Consider the following 18,945-nt stretch of genomic DNA (forward strand, 5'->3'; position numbering starts at 1 on the left):
CATCAGCACAGCCTGACACACAAAGCCCTGCAGCGGGAGTCAGGCGGTGTCGTGGGGCCTGTGAATGTGTGAGCCACATTCCCAGCCCCAGGGAGGTGTGAGGCTGGAGTCCACGGCATGGACTTCAACTGCTGGAACTCAAGGCGGTGCTCAGGGTCCAAAATCAGTCACGATGTGTTACAGGGGCATGCTAAAGCAATATGCATGACATAGCATGAAATGAGCAGGAGCCTTCAGTGCTGCAGAACTGGCCCCCACCTGCATATGATCCTTCATTTTAAAGACCCCAGCATCAGGGAGATTTTCCCAAGTAACTTTTGTTAAAGTAGAAATCGCCAGGTGAGAGAGTCAGAAGATTTGCTGAGTGGGGAAATTCTTTGCTGGGTAACTTTAAAAGAAGGAGTTACATAAAGTCAGGGTACTTCAATATCTCTTCTACAAAGGTCTAGGATCACAAATTTGAATCAAGTCTTGCTGTCTGAGAAGGCTGCTTGGCTTGTAAATCAGTCTCTGTTTACAACTGCCGGTGACAGATCCCACGCTATTAAAGATGATGTCATTTCGTAGTGAAGTATCTGTTTTTCCCATGGCAAAGACGGATCTGCCACCCCAGATCAGACTCTTGGCTCATCACATCTTGTTTTCTGCCTCCAGGGATGGACAGTGGATGGTGCTATAAAAAACAGCAGTTCTCTTCACTCACTTACAGTTCTTTAAAATTCATATATCCCATGAAATGATGCTATCTGTTTGTCTCATCACCTGCACATGCTCAACTAATGCCCTAATCCATTAGATTTGACTACACTTTTAGTGTCTTGCGTCATGTCAGATCTTGCTGGCAGTACAAAACTGTCGTGGTTTAGCTTCAGTCGGCAACCAAGCACCACACAGCAGCTGGCTCACCCTCCCCCCCTGGTGGGATGGGGGAGAGAAGAGCAAAAGTAAGAAAACTCGTGGGCTGAGATAAGAACAGTTTAATAATTGAAATAAAATAAAAATAAAATAAAATAATAGTAATAATAGTAATAATGATAAATTGTAATGAAAAGGAAAACAAGAGGGAGGGAGAGAGAGAGGAACAAAACCCAGGGAAAAAAAAGAAAACTGAAATGACAAAAACATACTGAATTTGTATTTATTCCCCCAGAGCTGTACCACCAAAGATTTAAGTGCCTGATTCCCTACCATTCTCCAATGCTCTCCATGAAATGCAGGGCTCTCCAGGAAAATGCAGCTAGGAGTTTTTATTAGAAGCCTTTATAAAAAAGTCACTTCTGGCCTGATTAGCAAGTGTTTTTTAATAAGCATGTTCAAGAATGGGTAAAAGAAAGAATAGCCACACTTGATTTAGTTGATAGTTAATCACAGCATATTTCGTTCACTCAAAGAAAGCATGTGTCCTATTAATGGACACATACACACTGTTTGTCTGTCTGTCTATCTATCAGAAAACAGAAGCAGGCACACATGAATAAAGTAAACATACGTATTCTGCCCACCAGCTCTATCCATCTGAGCGGTCTGAGGCTGGAGGATTGGGTCAGGTCCCACAGCATGCCAGCAGCATGCACCCTGCACCTCCATGCCTGCGCCCCACTGCTGGGAAGGGCGGTGTGTGGCCACTGGGGAGACTGTGGTTCCTGAAATCCTTCAGTGCTGCTAGATGTTAGGCCGAGCAGCTACATTTTTTTGCATAGCAAAAAATTGCCCCTGGAGGATCAAAGGCAAAAGATATTTTTTACTTCTTGTCCCACAGACTTTAGAGACGTTACTGTTGTACCCACCTACAATCACTGCAAATGGCTGCCTCTGAACAGGCAGTGAAATGCCTAGTTTTTGTTAAGTGCCTTGACTGATATCGTAAAGCATCCAGGAATAAAAGCCACAGTGGGTCAAAACCGTAACTTCAGAGTCAGGCCAAACGCATGGGAGTTGGGAGCTGATCCTTTAGTGAAGGATTTACAATGTTCTGGCACTGGAAATTGGCACTGGCTCTTAAATATCTGTAGCCACTGTAAGGTCTCTTTCCACTGCTAGACTGGTATAAAGAGGTTTTCATGTAAATGAGATTTGGCCCCTGAGAGTTCTGCCTGGGTAAAATCATTTCGATTTGGCCATGTGTAATTACAAATCTCGGCTTACTGTTTCTTCCTGTATTGAAAACTGATGTTCTAGCTGGTTCTAGCCCTGACTAGCCACTACCCCGGTTACAAAGGGACTTGCACCTAGTGCTGCACATACAAGACACACAGAATACCTTAGATAACTTTGAAAGAAAGCCCTTTGCCCCAGCAAAGGATCTGGGGGTTGGTATTTACAGCAGAGAAAACCCAGACTGCGACAAATTGGAAAACAATATGCAAATAAAAGAATAAGCAAACTGGGGAAAGGGAAATGGAAATGACACTCCAAGGCAAAATCCTTTCAACAAGACAGCTGAAATGAACGCTTACTGTCTTCTGGATGTAGCCAGTTGATAAAAATATTCACTGCTGAGAAATGTCATTACTCTGAAAAAGAAATAAAGATTAATACTCAGAAATGAGGAAAAAGCTGAAAGTCCCTGGTGACTGAAAGATGAAGAACAGCATCATTTAGTCTTTGCTTGTTGTTGTTGCTAACTCTCCAGGGAGACTGGGGCTGTGCGCTTTGTAAGCTTTATTGGGTCTGCATTGGCATCAATCATGTGCCTGAAGGCAACGTGGCATGTTGTTTGGCAAACGATGCTATGTGATATAATGGGAAGAAAGCACTTTTTTTTTTCTTGGTCACTGCACATAGACTTGTTTCTGATCTCACACTGGTTTTATATGGTGATTTCACTGATTTCTGCTGGCATGTAAGGGAATGCAAGGCCAAGAGGTTAGGGTGGATACATATCCAATCAGTCGTTGTTCATCTGAAAGAGTGCTGTGAATTGCATTTGGATAATACTAATGATTTTACTAATTGCAAAACTGAAAAATGGAGAATAAAACAAAATGAAAAAAAATAATCTTTTTTCTAGATGCCTAGAGAAGAGAAACTTGCTTGTGCCACAGGAAAACAGGGCTTTATTCATTGTTTCCTGTGTTCATGTTTTATAGTACTGGTTTACACCATTATGAAAGGAGATTTGGATTCAAGAGGTCTGTTAGAAAAATGAGGCATAATCTCAAGTGCTCATGTGAATAGTTTGCTTAGACTTATGGATCTACCCAAGGTATGACTTAGGATATGGATGTCCCAGGTCATTCCCAACAGGCAGTTTGGAGGCAGCCATCCCATTTTCCTGGAAAGGAGAGTTTAGCCAGGCAGATGCGGGCTGCATTGGGCCACTTGTCCTCAGTGCCAGAGAGCAGTCCTTGATCTATTTGTTTACTAATCTGGATACAGCCCCGGTGACTGTAATTTAGGAAAATAGCGCTATCTAAATGGGAGTCACTGAGTTTCTTCTGGTGCTGTGCTATTGATGTCTTTGAAGAATAAACTGGGCAGCTCGGGGATAATGCAGGACAAGACTATATTTCAGGGCTATAGAGGTAGGATGCTGTGGTACAAGCCCAAAGTGGGGGCAGCCTAATTATCCTGAAAATGTAGATTATTTAAGGCTCGTTAACACTAATTGAGCAATTCACTGGTATAGGTTTTTTCTGGATAACAGTCATTGGCATCGGCTAGCAGTTCAGCAGGTACCGGCTAAGGGGTAAATGATATTACTACAACTCCTGCTCCCAAACTGTAGAGTCCAACAGCCAGAGTTGGATTTCACTGCCTTTTGCCATTGCTGTCTGTCCACCAGCAGCAGGTGCTGTGTCTTGGCATACCTCATTCTGGGGAGGAGGCTAAGCCCTCTGTGGCTGCATTATGTGCAGGCTCCTGAATTTTACAGGTATTCCTGAATTGCTTCCTTAGTCCTTGATAGCGGACATATTTCTAGCTCACAAGGCAAAGTTCTGCCGGTGCTGGGAAGGGAGAGAGCACAGTCCTCTACCATTAGGTATGATGTCTAACTGCCTTAATCCATTGGAAACAATATTCTTCTGAGCAGTGGGGTATGATGCATTGTGCCACCGAGGAAAGAAAATTAAAGGTTCTTGATGATTAGCCAGGGAAGCTGTCACTGAGCCCTGCCCAGAGCACTGGGAGACAGGGCTGGGTCCATTCTCATTGTCCCTGAGGATAACATAATCCACTTGACATGAAAGACCTAAGTGGAGAGCAAGTTTTGTGCTGGAATGGTGCAGACCAGTGTGTCAGCATCCCCATTTTTTAGCATACCCAAACTTTCAGTGCACCAGGAGCCATGGTTGCTGTACACCAGAGCCAGTTTTGTTGTACTAAGCCTGCTCCCAGCATACAAAACCATCTTTTCATTTTATGTAGCAGCACTGTTGTACTTCTTTCCAGCACCTCTCTTCTACACAAAATTAATGCTGCATGAAAGTAAGATAATAAAAGTTAGTTTGGAAGTTTGGAATCCCTGTGGTCCTACAGTATGACCACAGAAAACTTTGCTGCTGCACTTAGCAGAATGTTTATGTCATGTTTTAGGGAACCTTTAAGGAGTTAAAAGGCACACAGTAATGACATCTTTCATGTCTCTCCATCAGATGCCTTGGTTACCAAGAGTTCAATAGTGCAGGACTTTTTAAAAGATGGCAATCAGAGCACTAGTGTTGGACGCCTGGGAGGAGTTTGGGCCCCTTGGCATTTGTCCTTGCCTGTTGCTCTGCCAGGCTTGGCACTCCTCTTTCAGCCTTCCCTCTTTTGGGGAGGACCATCCCTGGACACGTCTGCCAGCACGGCTGGCTGGGAGGCAGCAGCAGGAGCAATACCAGAGCAGCAAGGGGGAGAACCAGGCTGTCACAGGCCAGCACCAGGGAAAACTCAGCAGGTTGGAGGGGAGGCGCAGCAGACAAAACCTCAAATTGTGCCTAGATGTTCAATGGGACGATGGGCTGAAGCAAAGGTTTGGAGTAATCTTTTCAACAAATTCAAATAGTTTTGCTATTCTGAACCAGAGTGACTGTGATGTACAGATTAGAGCTCCATCAGTTGCTTTACGCAGACAAAAAGGTGTGTGTACATAGCTTCAGCCTTGCCAGGTGAAGGTATTTGTTGGGTTTTACTTGATTCATTGTGTGTGTGTGTTTGGTTTTGGGGTTTTTTTTTGAGCTTTTTGGGCCATATTTTAAAGATTTCCCCCATAAAACATGAGAACTGCAAACCAACTCCTTGCAAGAAATTAAAGCCCTGATTCTGATACACTCACAGGACTCCAAGGGAAAGGGCTTTAAGGGGAAGAAATAATATTATAAGCTTCAGAATTAAATTACTAGCACTGAAAACATTGGAAGTGACATCTTTCTCTAGCTCAGTAAATAAGAAACCTCTGCTTGTCTCATCCAAGTGGTATCAGTAAGTAGCTGGGAGTCATGAATGCTACAGCCTCCTCCTGTGAGTCAGAATTCCTATCTGCTAGGCACTTCTCAGGAACATTTACCTTGTAAACTCTTTCCAAGGAAGCTATTAGCATTGATTTCAATGTACCTTCCAGGACACAGTGGTGATGCTTTTTCTCTAATAGAACTTTATTGTTTGCCTCTTTGCTCACAGAGCTTTTCTGCTTACACGCATTTGTCCTAACAGCAAGCTGCAGATGTAACAGAGGGCAGCAGCCAGAAGTTACTCATATATTGCCTTCCCCTTTTTCAGCACTCTCTGGGTTTATACTAAGCTGAATGAAACGTAATATTCTTAATATATAAATCACTCAGTGTAAGATATGTAGGGAGCAGGAACAAAGGGAGAAAAAGCCCTGCCTGCATTTGGCTGGCAAACTTCAGAGCATGCTGGCCTAGCATCTTTCATCGTTGCAGAATCATACAGTAACTTCTCAACCCTTTATACACATGCAGGCTTGTATTTGTGGTTGCAAAGAAAATCCTTTCAAGTACAAACAGCACATAAACTCCTCACTGTCTAAGAATATCTCTCAGAGGTGCAAGCTGTGTCTATGCTTACTGCCAGGATATTAGCTCTGAATCTTAGCACTGACACATAGCCAGAAGTGTGGACATCTCTAATAGCGCATGCTAGTTGGTCTCCAACCTCTTTTCAGAAAAACCCAAAGCGTCACATCTATTGGACTTGATACATCCATAGGCCCTGACTGAGAAAAAAAGTACGTGTCTGTGTATGTACTTTCCCAGCTGTGCATTTGACTTTTAGAAGTGCTGAGCATCCATAGTGCAGGGAAGCTTCCCTCCGGGGTATAGCAAAGAGGGGTTGCTCAGAAGGTTTTTGCCTCCACATGAGCACCAGCTGAGTGCAGTGTGTGCTGCAGGCCAGGAGACAGGGAGCAGCTGTGCCACGGCACGCTGCACTGTCAATGTCACTGTCCCTGTCACCATCCCAGAGCTCCTGTGAGTGAGCTCCAGCAGGAGCAGGAGGTTCTCCGCACCCCCAGGCATCCTGGCTGCTTGGTGGGAGTGAGTGGCACTCACTGATAAAGTGGTGCATGGGCATCATTTCAGAACAGGGCTTTTACAGAGCTGCGTTTGTCATTTACACAGTGTAACTTTCACCATCTGCAGCAGTCAAGCCCGAGAGCATGACTTTGGGAGGAGGATCAATAAGGCCTAAAAGGCAAGAAAACAAACCCCTTAGGACAGCTGATTGTCATTCTGCTGATGTGCAATTTCATCAACCAGTGACAGCAAAATATGGCTCCATGTCACAGCAGGCTTGGAGAAGGTTATGTTCTTACTGCCCCATGGAAAGCAATACTAATATTCCCAATCCTTTTCCTCCAAACAGACCCGGTGTGAATCTGATCTAAAACCTGATGCACCGGGAACAGCTGCCTTTTGGGCTAGACCTAAAACTGCATTCTGCCTTTTTGCATGGCTCAAACTCTCCTGCTGCTGGTTCTTGAAAATGAAGGTGAGCCCGGAGTTTCTGGGGTTTTCTCACAGGCTCTGCACTCGTGTCCTAGGTGTTGCTGTGTCCAGACTTCCCATGCTGTTGTTTCAGAGGTGTCCACTTGCCCCTGGTGGATTAAACAATCTTCTTCCTATCACCTCACCGAGTGTTTGAGATTTCTGATGAAAGAGGGAGCAGCAGTGTCAACTACTATTATTAGAGTGACACTTTTACGTTTACTGACATTTCCTTCGGTTTACCAGTATCCCAGAGCCAAGTCAAACAGCCCCACCTCCTCTTGCCATTCTTGCTGCTGACAGCTCTTCCCGGTTCACCTTGTGGTCATACATTTCCAGGCAGCGCTGTGCTTTAGTTTCATGGGACAGTCATGCCGTAAGTCCCTGTTAGAGGAGTGAGCCAGGCAGCTCCTCCATCCCAAGCCCAGGCTGTTCTGCCTTCGCGCTCCTCTTTCTCATTATGGCTGCATCCGGCTGCTGTTAGACTTTACCCCTGCAGCAGGAGGAGCAGCCAGAGGATGTTTGCACCCTCGCAGCCAGCCTTCTCAAAACATGCCTCCCTTATCGCTCAGCTGGAGGGCACAGGGTCCCTGGGCGGGATAGTACAGCAAAGCTGACCTGAGATGTCTGCTTTAGACAATTTAACGTCTAAAGCAGAGACGATTTAACGACGTCTGCTTCTCCTTCTCTGCAACATCTGAGACACCAACCCTTTCTCCCATCACAGGGGTGGAAAACCGGCCAGGCTCCACCAGCCACGTGTCAAAGTCTATGCAGCACAACCTGGGTGTTTGCACCCTGGCTTCCAGTGACCCAGCTGGGTAAATCTGGTCTGACTGGAAGATGCACTTCTGTTGGCAGCCTGTGATGAAATGGTTTCATAGCCTCACCAAAATGTGCGTGTTGCACAGAGGGAGAACTCCCAAATGCCCCAGGCCTGCAGCCCCCAGCTTCCTTCACCATCATCTGCTCTCATGTTTTTCTTTTCTCGCTATAAATGAGAATGTAGCCTTTGAAGCTGGATGTAAAAGAGTTATTTTCTATTGGTTCCTATAGGAGTTTTCTGTAGGAGGAACAATAAGGCACTGTACAAAATGTGTAAGTAGTTATATCACTCTGATTTATGCTGAAAACACATGTTTTAGTTATAGCTACAGGAACTATAAAAGACAGTCTGAAATACTCTCAAGGCTTCCTTTCTTTCATGAGAAGTGTTTCACAACAAAAATAAAATACATATATTCGCTTGTATTTCATTGTGCATTTTCTAGAGAAGGGAGGAAGGTAGCATAAGACATTGTGCAAGAGAAAGCAAATGTAGGCAGATCTGGTTGTTGTCCAGAATTGTATTTTGTGCCAAATGGAAGGTTATTCTCTCCAGGGCAATATTTTTTTTTACTAAAAATACTGTACTGTAAGAAACTGTAAAGAAATTACAGTCTATATTTACTTCATTAGCTTCTTTTACTTTTCCCTGTCCTTAAACTATTACTTGACTCCTTATGGAAAAGTCCTACACAACTGTTAAAAAAATCTGTAGGAATCATTAGAAGTTACTCTAATGTTAATAGGTAATACAGAGTGAGATGCATTTAGTATCTTGTAAACCATGTTATCTTCTACTCTCTTATAGAAAGGCACGTCTGCAATGAGCATTTAACCTCTGCTGAAACTCACAGAAATGTCTGAGGACTGATAGTAGGTTGCTGATCATGACTCAGCAGACCTGTTCTTCCTCTAGGTCTTTTTCTCTAGGTTTTCACCAAGTCCTCATTGTTAGGCTTAAATTTGACTCAGCTGGACTATGGACAGATTATCTGCAAAAGAAAACAAATCCTGCAGTAATGTTATTATACAGCCATTACATGAACAGGATAGATGGAGATGGCTGGAGGAGCCGAGGTAAGGGCAAAGTGCAGAAATGGATGATGGATAAGGAGAACATGAGGCAGCAAGGTAAAATGCAAGAGGGAAATGGGAAGTCCGGGAGAACAGTGCTGCCTTGGGTCTGCATTTGTCTGCAGAGGGAAACCACCTCCATGCTGGTAATGTATAACAGTGACTTGCTTGCAGAGCTAGTGACTCTGTCACGCTAGAAACGGTGCTGAGATGAGGCAGGAGTGATTGATAGTCTCTGTGAATACTGTGCCAGGACCAGGGGTGGGTGCAGCAGCCACAGTGTAGTTAGGGAAAGGGGGCTGTGCTGCTGTAGGGCTGCCCCTGTAACAAGAGGTCCAGAGCATGCATTGTATGCAGGGTAGGACAAATGTGGGGCAAGTGAGAAAATGCAGTCCCTGCAAAGCACACTGGGACATGCTGTAAAGAGAGGATCATACAGATCCATATAGACCTCATATAGGTCAAGATGAAGGAGTGGGCACCATTGAGTTTTGCACTGTGAGCAGTGAAATGCAGCTCACCTCGCACCTTCCCATATTCAGCAGGGAGGACTTCCAGTGCGGGAAGCTCTGTGGCAGGGCAAGACCACCTTGTCATGGGCGCTCCTTCACCGCCTTCATTTCTCCTTCCCTGAAAGAGATGCAAGAGAGGAAATAAAATGGTGAACGTGAGGGAAGCTACTTAGCTGGCAGGAAAACATGGCCCTTTGGCACAACAAAGATGGAGGTCAGCATTAGCAGAGCACCAACACACAGCCAAGTCGTTACCAGCCTTTGGCAATATGGTGGTGTGAGCTCCAAAGGGGGGTGAGGGAGTCCCACTGGCAAGCCAGGACAAGGACTCTTCCGAGGGAACTTGCAGGAGGCAAAGCTACAGCTGCTGGGGCCAGGGGCGCAGCAGTAATCCGGACTCCAGGTGACAAAGGCCTGGAGGAAAATCTTGGAATAAGAGCAAAGAGGAAAAATTAGATCCTTAAAATGGTCTGGAAAACAGGCGGGTGTGCTAGTGCGAGGGCTGAGCCCCAGCCGGCCTGGGGCTGTGGGTCTGGCGGGCAGCACGGGCTCTGCTGCTTGTGGGAGGGATGCAGAAGGATGGAGAGGGGAGGTGGTGAGGAGGAGGTTCAGGGGTCCAGTGGTGGCCAGGCTGGGTGTCAGCCGGTATCAGCAAGGAGACATCAGATGTCAATGTGAAACTAAGCTACTGCAGGGCCAAGTAAATTTGCCTTTGGCTAAAATTTAGGGTGGCAGCTTTGCAGCTCCAGGAGTGCAACCAGAAAGCAGAGGGTCCAGGCAGGCCTTGGGCCAACTCCTGTTCCCCAGCTGAGGCCAAAGGCACAGCTCCCTCTGACTTCACTGGCAACCAGGGGTTTACTTCAAAAGAGGAGGAAGTGGAGTGCTCGGCTGAAGAAAGACAGAAGTGCCGGGTGGTGCTGGAGGAGTGCCTCTCGCCCGCCCTGCCGCTACCCCCTCCGGCCCCGGAGTTTGAGTTGGAGCTGCTCCTGCCTGAGTCATGCAAGGTGCTCGCTGGTGTCAGGCGCTGGCAGTCCCTGCTTGAGGCATGACTTCAGCCTACGGGGAAGGAGGGGGGCAGCGGGGGAGCAAGAGCAAACACGGCTTGGATATTAAGTCAGAGCGACGAACGTGCATTTGCTCCTAGGCAAAAGCCACAAACCCCAGAGCCCCCTCTAAGGCTTTCACATGAGAAAACCACAAAAAAGGGACAACAAATTTGTATGGCTGCAATTTTACCTTAGGATTTGCCATCATTAACTCGGGTGCAGCCACTTAGTCCACCTGCTGCAAATGGCCAGCAGTGTCCTGGCTGCTGCTCGCCACAGGGCAGGTAGAGGATGTGGCTGTGCCACGACTGTGGCATTTTGATGGGGTAACACAGCATCTCTTCTCACTCACTTACAGGATCTAGTCACTAAACATCTGGCTTTTCTGCCCAAGTGGCAGAAAGGCTTTGAATATCCATTACCCCTGTCTAAAGAGACAGTATTACTTTTCCTATCTTTAATCTCAGGAAGAAAGGAAACAATTACATGGTCCAAAGTCTTAAATAATAGCCCCTAACTCAGACGGTCTTCTCAGTGATTGCAGCTAGTGTCATGGCCCTCTGGAAATACCCTCAAACACCTCTTATACACCACCAGTCTACTTAGATGAGAAACAGGCCACCCATTTAATTTTTACATCTCTCTATATAATATTATTTCTTGCATTTTTTAAATCAAAGAGCACACAGAAGTCTCAGCTGGTTTCTTAAAAAGGCAACAACACAAAGTAAAGGCCAGAAGAAACCCTTGCCAAGATGCTCTGGTATTAGGAAAAGTTCACATCCACCACAGCAACCCCTTCAAGGGCAAGAGGCAGGAGAGCACCCTTTGCTCTCGAGGGGCTGTAGCAGGGATTAAAAAGAAGGCAATCAATGCATTGAGTTATAAATGGGCTTTGTAGAGGAGCTGGTTCTCATGCAGGTGAGCCAGTCAACGGTAAACTCACCATTGCAAAAAGGGACCGTCTGCAGAGCGGGACCTTCATCAGAGGTAACTCATTAATTGTGCCTGCAGTCGGCTGGTACTCTGCATGCCTTCCACTGAGTGCTAGTCTGCTCGCTGCGCAGGGATGCACTCTTTCACATGCAGACACTATTCATGGGGCAATGGAAGACATTTTTGCTCTTTAGAGTGGTGCCTGTTCTGTGCCTTGCACCCTGTTTGCTTTCTGCAGTGATTACATTGCAGCCCTTTGTGCTATTGTGAGCACTGTAATAATTTAGAGCCATTGTTAGAGCTGGTACCTTGGCCAGGAAATGCTGGATTTTTCTTAATTCCCATTGTATAAATCTTCAAGCCTCCATTTTGCTATTTGTACATATGATATCTTTAGTACAGAGGTGCATGCTTAAGGAATACGTATGTGTACATATGCATCTCTGTGCTCAAACAACCAAGACTTGTATTACAACCATAACCAACCACTTAATCTAACATTGCAAGCTTTCTTTCTCTCTCTCTGTTTCTGTATTAGTGTTCTTTATGTATGCTACATCTTTACTGTCAGCCTTCAAAGCCAGGGAATTGTGTCTCCTGCAAAAGAGCACCTACCGTGTTTTAGAACCCTGTGCCAATAAATAAATCAAATAACAGCTTGCACCAGAGATCTGGGACTCTCCACAATCGTTTTTATCTTCAAGTGAATGATGTGGTGGAGAAAGCTGCTGAGCTTGCAGCTGCGAAGATTGAAGTCCTTTATTTACCCACTGAACAGATAAAACAAGGGTGACAGCAGAGCAAACTTCCCCGCATTGCCCCATGTGGACTAGGGCAAACCCCTTCCAGCAACAATTCAATCTCCCAGCTCCATCTTTGGTATCGTGCCAGCTGTGACAGCAGCTTTTTGTGACAGCAGCTTCTTATCACTGAAAACTGGCCACGAAAGAGTCTCTCTCCCAAAGGTCAACAAACAGATGTGCATAAAAAGGAAACCTTACAAATGTTTGAGTAGTTCCTGATGTTTAATTGTACCCGAGGGTTGCACCGTTGGTGTCAAGCACGTGTTCCCTTTCCTATAGCAGCACAAGGGGATTAACTATGTGAGAGCCACGTGCAGCACCCTGACTGACTGAAACAGGGCAACACGATTAATGTCAGCCTGTGCTTATTAAACAAGTTGACCTGGATGCAACCACCAGCTCGGTAAGTCCTGCGGTCACTGGGGCTGTAGCCTGGAGACATCACCTGCGTAGACTGCTTGCGTCCTCCATGTCTTCCCGAGGCACCTGCGCCTAGCCAGGTCACGGCCAGGACACGGGGCTGGCTGTCCCTCTGACCTGGCCCAGGGCTTCTGGGCCCTGCAGGGTGCAAGCTGGTATGCCAATCCATTTTCACAATCTGCAGAGCAGCCTTTACTCTCTATACGTAGTTCAGCTAGGAGATACCTCCTTTGCCTGTAATGCTGCTGGTGAGGTAACCTTGCTAAATCCAACAGATACCTGATCCAGCCCTCCAGCTTGGCACAGGGTGTCCTTGCCAAGCTTGGGCAGTGCTACGCCTTAATACCTGGAAGCAAAGTGTACGTTTGAGTGTTTCACTGCAGAGGGAGGGACCGCACAGGGAGTTCAGACCTTGTTGCCAGCCAGCAGAGCAATAAAATCAAGGCTAGCAAACGGAAAGGGGACTGAAAGAGGACAAACTTTTATTGAATAAAAGCATTTTGCAGAGAAAACACGAATGATTTCAGTAAATTAGATGAAAGGACACGCACCTATAACAAAAAAAGAAAATTGCTGGAAAGCATTTCTTTCCAGAGGGATGAAATTCTCCTTTTTGCCCTCTGGTGATCAATGGTAAAGCCACAGTGTATTTCAGTGGGAAGAGCAAAGCATGCCTGAAGACCTTCCCGAGAGAGAACAATAATCTTTAACAATTTGCAGTGCAGCAGCAGAGAAGGTCACTCGCTCTCTGTGCAGGCTGGGGGTAGTGTGAGGGTAGGTCAGGTACAGGTCACGGATTTCTGTTTAAACAGATCCAGGAACCCCTGTACCCTGCAAAACTGGTCGTGAATAACAGCCAAAATCGTACCTGTTATTCCAGCTCATAGGTTCCAGTGAGTAAGTACATGTATTATCTTGTTTCTCTGTCAGCTCTACAGTCTGTTCACCCCAGAGCCTGATTTTGTGGGTTCAGGGAATTTCCCACACTTGAGGTGGACTCCTAACTCACCAGCATCAAAAGGATTTTGGGGTTGAATTCAGCTTTGAATTAGTGAGCTTTCTGTCACACGTTGCTTCTGGTTCTTCTCTTCTCTTCCTTTTAAAATGCCAGAGAAATCAATAACCAAAGCTAAGTTAACAAAAGATTAAAATTTGCCATTCTTACTGGATTTGCAACCCTTCTGCGAAGACTCATTGCAATTGTGCTATATCTCTACTGCACAATAACACATCTCACAGCTGCGTATCGTGCTGTCTGACTATGGGACCATAAAATGGACTCCATCTTCTCAGGCTTAACAAATTTATTCACAGGAAAAGATAAATCATGTGCAGAATTGCCCCTTTCTGAAATAAAACTCCATAGAAAGAGGATTATGCGTTTCTCTAAAGCTTCTTTTTGGAATGATGCTTAATATTCATTTTTGCTAGCAAGGAAGGTAAATTTCACCAATTTGACATCTGATGACATATCTGATCTTGCAACTTTCTACATCTTTAAAAGTGACAGCTTCTCCATTAACCTAACTCAATTTTCTGCTGTGATTGAACCTTTTTTCATGTAATTCAGTCACAGGGCTTTTTGAAACATTGGAGCCTGGCATGCCCTTCCTTTGTTTCGAATCCTGTAGGATAAATTGTGCTGCCTCTATGTCGTCATGCTCTTTGGACTCATATTCTTATCCCATATAGAGGCTGGGGTTATATTTTTCCTTCCCCACATTTTTAATGCATGCCTTTTATTGTGAAGTGTTTGTTGTGAAAATTACACATCTTTCGTTAAGCAGGAATGGATAAAGAGGGTGGGGGACATTCATACCAGTGCTCTTGTGCACTTTGGCAGCCCAGTGAGGCTAAGCCCTGCCAGACCGATGGTCCCCACCCGCAGGGCTCTGACCCCCTGCCTGGGGCCGGTCTAGCTGAGCCATTGCAATCAGCCTGGTGCTCCTCCCTGCTGGCTCCCAGGCCCCCGCTGTGCTTGTGGGGCAGCTCCAGACCTTCGCACATTGAGGTTATTTGGGGAATTACCTCTATTTATCTATTTTTTTAAAAAAACAAAGCTGAAATTAGAACCAAATCCTTTAAGACATGCAGAACCAACCATCAACCTTTAACTTAAGAAAGTTTATTCTCAAGCAGTTTTTCAGCGCCAGTGATCTAAAATGCTATGGCTCACAACCTGGAAGCCATGGAAATTTCTATTTGGTTAGTAGCCCAGATCAAACAATTTTCTGGTGAACCCCTCCCCACCTCCCAACTGAAGACAGTTTTGTTTCTAGTGAAATAATTAGAGGCTTTTTGATTTTGTTTTATAACCCATGGCATGGTAACAAAGGGCTGTGCCTGTGCTGGACACTTTTGAAGGACAGTGCTGCAAGGACGTGCAAGCTCCCCTATGAAATTTTGGGCTCTCAGTGTGAAGGAACAAGGTGTATTTGTAAGTGCAGAGCCAGTACTTGGCATTTTTTCAGCTCTTTTTACAAGAAGTCGGTCAGCATTGAGCAGGATTGCCTAGGAGACACAGAGCAGCAGAATTACTGGGCTGGCTCCATGTTCCTGGACGGAACTGAACAAGCTCAACAAAGAGCGCCTGGCAAGTTTGTTTTCAAGTCTAATGATGAATAAACATCTCCAACTGCAAACCCTACAAGCCTCTGAACACATGAACAGAAGCAGGGAAGAATATAGCACTTTTTGCACTTCAGGGACTAGCAGAAAAATAAGAAATTTAGGGACTGGTAAAGTCAATGTGCATGTGTCTAGTATGCTTTTCTTTTCTCTGTCAGTCTACATGAAGGGACATTTCAGGCCCCAAACTCTCTTTGGGCCCAATTAGGCAGCGGTAATTTACTTGCTGCCACTGCTGTCACTTTCATTTTGATGGTCTTGTAAATAAATTCCTTTAAAAAAGGGCAGTGATTATTTATCCAAGCCTGAAATTTTTAGAGCTCTTGCTTTATGGCAAAATAATCAAACATCAAGCTCTGACCTGACTTGGCACTCCACATAGTTACATACTAAAATACATGCGCTCATATGTAGAATTAAAAACACTTATTAGAGAAGGGGTCCAGGCACCATGCTGGACCCTGGCAAGGTCAGAAAATTGTGACAAGAGGGGGTATCTTCCCCTGGAGCTGACACATTGTTGTCCCTGCTCCATGCTGCAAGAGGACACTGGCCAGAAGGTGCAGTAAATAGTGGGAGACAAAGTCCTTCCTGCCCCTACTTTGCTGAACATGTTTGTTATGGACAACTCCTGCAGGTACTGAAGATGATAGCAGCCTGTGACTTTGGTATTTGCTTTTCACGTGGGGAATTTAAAATTAATCTTATTCCCATTAATTTATTGGTGCCAGTTTTCAGAACTGAGGACCCTCATGAGACAGCTAGGACCATGTTTTGAGTACAGCCTGGGCCGACCATTTGTCATCTCAGATTGCTCTTATTTACTGATATGTGCCCCCATTGCAGTGGATCTGGGCACTTCACAGCTGTGTCAGTGTGTTCTTCCTGAAAGCACCCAGTGAAATAAAAACTTCTTCATTTTCCAAGGAGGCACTGGGATGAAGCAGTTCTGGATACACAACAGTTGACAGCTATGGGATGCTCACAACCCATGTCCCTATCCCCATGGCTGCCCGCGCCACTGTGCATGCTCTCTGATGTGAGATGCTCTAGCTGGCATCCCCCAGCCGCCCTGGCACTCACTTGCATGCTCCCGCTGTGTTCACATACATGTACAGCAAAGTTACCTGTGCTGCAGGGGGAGCAGAAGCCTCAAATGCCAACTCCTAAGGAAGATGCCTAACTACGGTGTTGTCTTTCCACTCCTGAGTCCTGCCTCTGAACGCTAATGTTCTCTGAAACCCAGGTCCTTCAGACCTATGTACAAAATGATGCGCTATCTATGCACCATGAACAGATCGGGTGATTAAACAGTGGATGAACTGCATTCATGATAACACATCATGTATAAAGGGCAAGAAAAGAATCCTGTCAGACATGAAAGGAAATACTTCCCAAGTGACTTTTATTAACTGAAAGTGCCAACAAGCTTTTAAACAGAGCGACCTCACTCTGATGCCTTTGCCGCAGCCTTTCATGCTGGCTGACATTGTCCTGGAGACATCCTTTAGGTGTCTAGTCATACCGTAGGGACACTGGAATTAGGTTATTCAGGATGTTCCCAATTATCTCCATTACTCTTTTTCTCTACCATTAGGGCAGCTCTGGGAGCTCTACAAAAATAGAACCAGGCAGAAAAAAATAATTGGGAGCAAATTAACCACAGAAGATGCAGCTTTGTCCTTCAAGATGACCAATTAGAGGTTTCTGTTTTATCATTGCATTTTGATTTGCTTGCGTATCTGTCCCATTTATCTTGTCCAGCTCTCTAAATAAAAGATGCAGACAACAAACAGTTGAGGAAAGCTTTTTTCTTTGAGTTACACAATGCCTTCTGGTCTGCTTTGGCTACTTTTCTCATTTGATACACGTCTCGTGTTATTGGAGATGACCTTCTACTCCCTGTGCTGCAGGGGCTTTAAAATCAAGGCCTGAAAGTGGCATCCCTCTCTATTACGAATGGTCCTGGATATGCCACCATGTAAATTTTGTAAAGTTTGGGAGTTTATGTTTGTCTTTGCCTTTCTGGGATTGAGCAGCGCATATGGTTTATGTCAGCATTTGTAAGGTTATCGCAAAGGTTATCTTGGCTAAATTATAGCCCTTTGTTTATCCACGTGGTTGGGTATGGTGCAAACAGCTGCACTGTCAGTAAAATCTTTCTTCTGCCCTCAACCCTGACCTGGAGGTACCAGACTCAGAGAGGTTACCTGGCTCCATATGAAAGTAGCTTTGAAGGGGCTGTGAATTAAAGCTGACACTTTACCTGAAATACCTGCCCCCAAATTAGCTGTGAAAAATCAGGTAACCAACAGAAGATGCCAGTACGTCTTTGTCTAGCAGCTCACTGTGGTCAGCGAAGCTTCTCCTTGCCCTAGGAACTCATGCATAACCTGTCCTAAAGATAAGAAAAACTGCAGTTGAAAGGGGATAACCGGAAGCACTCCAAGAGGGTTGCGGGAAAAAAGCCGTTCTGCAGCGTATGAACACGATCTGGGCCTCTTGACAGCTAGGGACTGCGCTCTACTCCAGCAGTCCTGAAATCATGCTGCAGTGGTCTTTAATTCTCTCACCACAAAATACATGCCATCCCTCCCCTTTGTTCTCCTTCTCTGTCCATATGTGAGTGTGAAATAGGAAAGTCCATGCTTGCAAACAGCCACATTTAACATCCTCTTCCTTTACATGCATTCTGTCAAAGATGGGGGATTCAATTCTACCTGAGGCAGAATTCCTTTTTGTTCTTGCTTCTCCTCAAATTGTCCTAAAATCACCTGCTAGATGAATTACCAGCTCCTCTTTTCCTGACCCACTGCATATCACCCTGCATTTTGCAGGGAGAAGTCAGTTTCAGATCCAAAATTTCTGATCGGACTTGCTCTTTCACTCTATTCATGAGGCTTTGTTCTGATCCTGTCTGTGCCAGTGTGCCTCAAGCAGAAAATCACTGAAGTAAAGTGGTGCTAATCTGCTGTGCATCCCGAACCTGGCTTGCTGCGTATGTGCGCGTGTGCCCGTGTGTACATATGCCTGTACACATGCACGTCTGTGTGTAATCTAGCTGCAAAGAGGTTCTAATTAGAGCTAACCAAATACTGGAAGCAATTTTTCTTTGAATAAATTATTCAATGCATTTTGTCTTTGTTCATCTCATAAATTATTCAATGAATAGTATTTGAATGGTGCTAGAGCTGGTAGGCTACTGCAGAAATTATTAGTCAAATAGCTTATTCAGTAAAGAAGATCAACATTTGCTAAATAATATATTTGGCAAATAATATTCAACCAGCCCTAGTTCTAATTGATCCAACGAGAAATGCAGACAGCACATGGTACTCATGGATGGCTTGGCAAGTGCTCAGGAGCTGATCCTTTCTGATCTTCCTCCTTCTCCCCCAATACAAATAAACATGCGGTTTCCTGTCGGTATCAATGTGCAAGACCCAGCTGGGCACACACCTCACGTGCCTGGGTTGGTGGTACACCCCACACACGCGTGCATTTCCCCTTCCAAGTCACGGGCAAGGCGACAGCCTCTGGGCGAGTGTCCCACAGCTAGAGGCGGATATCCAGACCTCAGCACGCTGTGGTGGGCTGCCGAAATGAGCCCGTCAGCTTGCAAGCTTGCAGACTCCTCACTTACTTTCCTGTGTGTAGTTAGTGTCAGGCATGTGGGCAAAAGCTCTACCAACACAGAAGGCTGGCACTTTTCCTGCTACTTGGTCCTCAAATTGTGTGGTGGCACAATTAAAAAATAAAAAAACCCCTCTCATTT

General features: G+C 45.4%; 1 long non-coding RNA gene across 2 annotated transcripts in view; it reads left to right on the plus strand.

Annotated features, from left to right (window-relative positions):
* The window catches only part of LOC142407761 (uncharacterized), a 38,322-nt gene extending 21,411 nt beyond the window's left edge, over nt 1–16,911 (plus strand). The window contains exons 2-3 of one of the 2 annotated variants that reach the window (XR_012775037.1): nt 6,805–6,930; nt 16,098–16,911. This is a non-coding gene — a long non-coding RNA (uncharacterized LOC142407761). The remainder of the gene's footprint in view (nt 1–6,804; nt 6,931–16,097) is intronic. The other variant, XR_012775038.1, reaches the window with a different exon arrangement.
* Nucleotides 16,912–18,945: the final 2,034 nt, after the last annotated feature.

This window comes from Mycteria americana, chromosome 3 (genome assembly GCF_035582795.1).
Source record: "Mycteria americana isolate JAX WOST 10 ecotype Jacksonville Zoo and Gardens chromosome 3, USCA_MyAme_1.0, whole genome shotgun sequence".
Classification (NCBI taxonomy): domain Eukaryota; kingdom Metazoa; phylum Chordata; class Aves; order Ciconiiformes; family Ciconiidae; genus Mycteria; species Mycteria americana.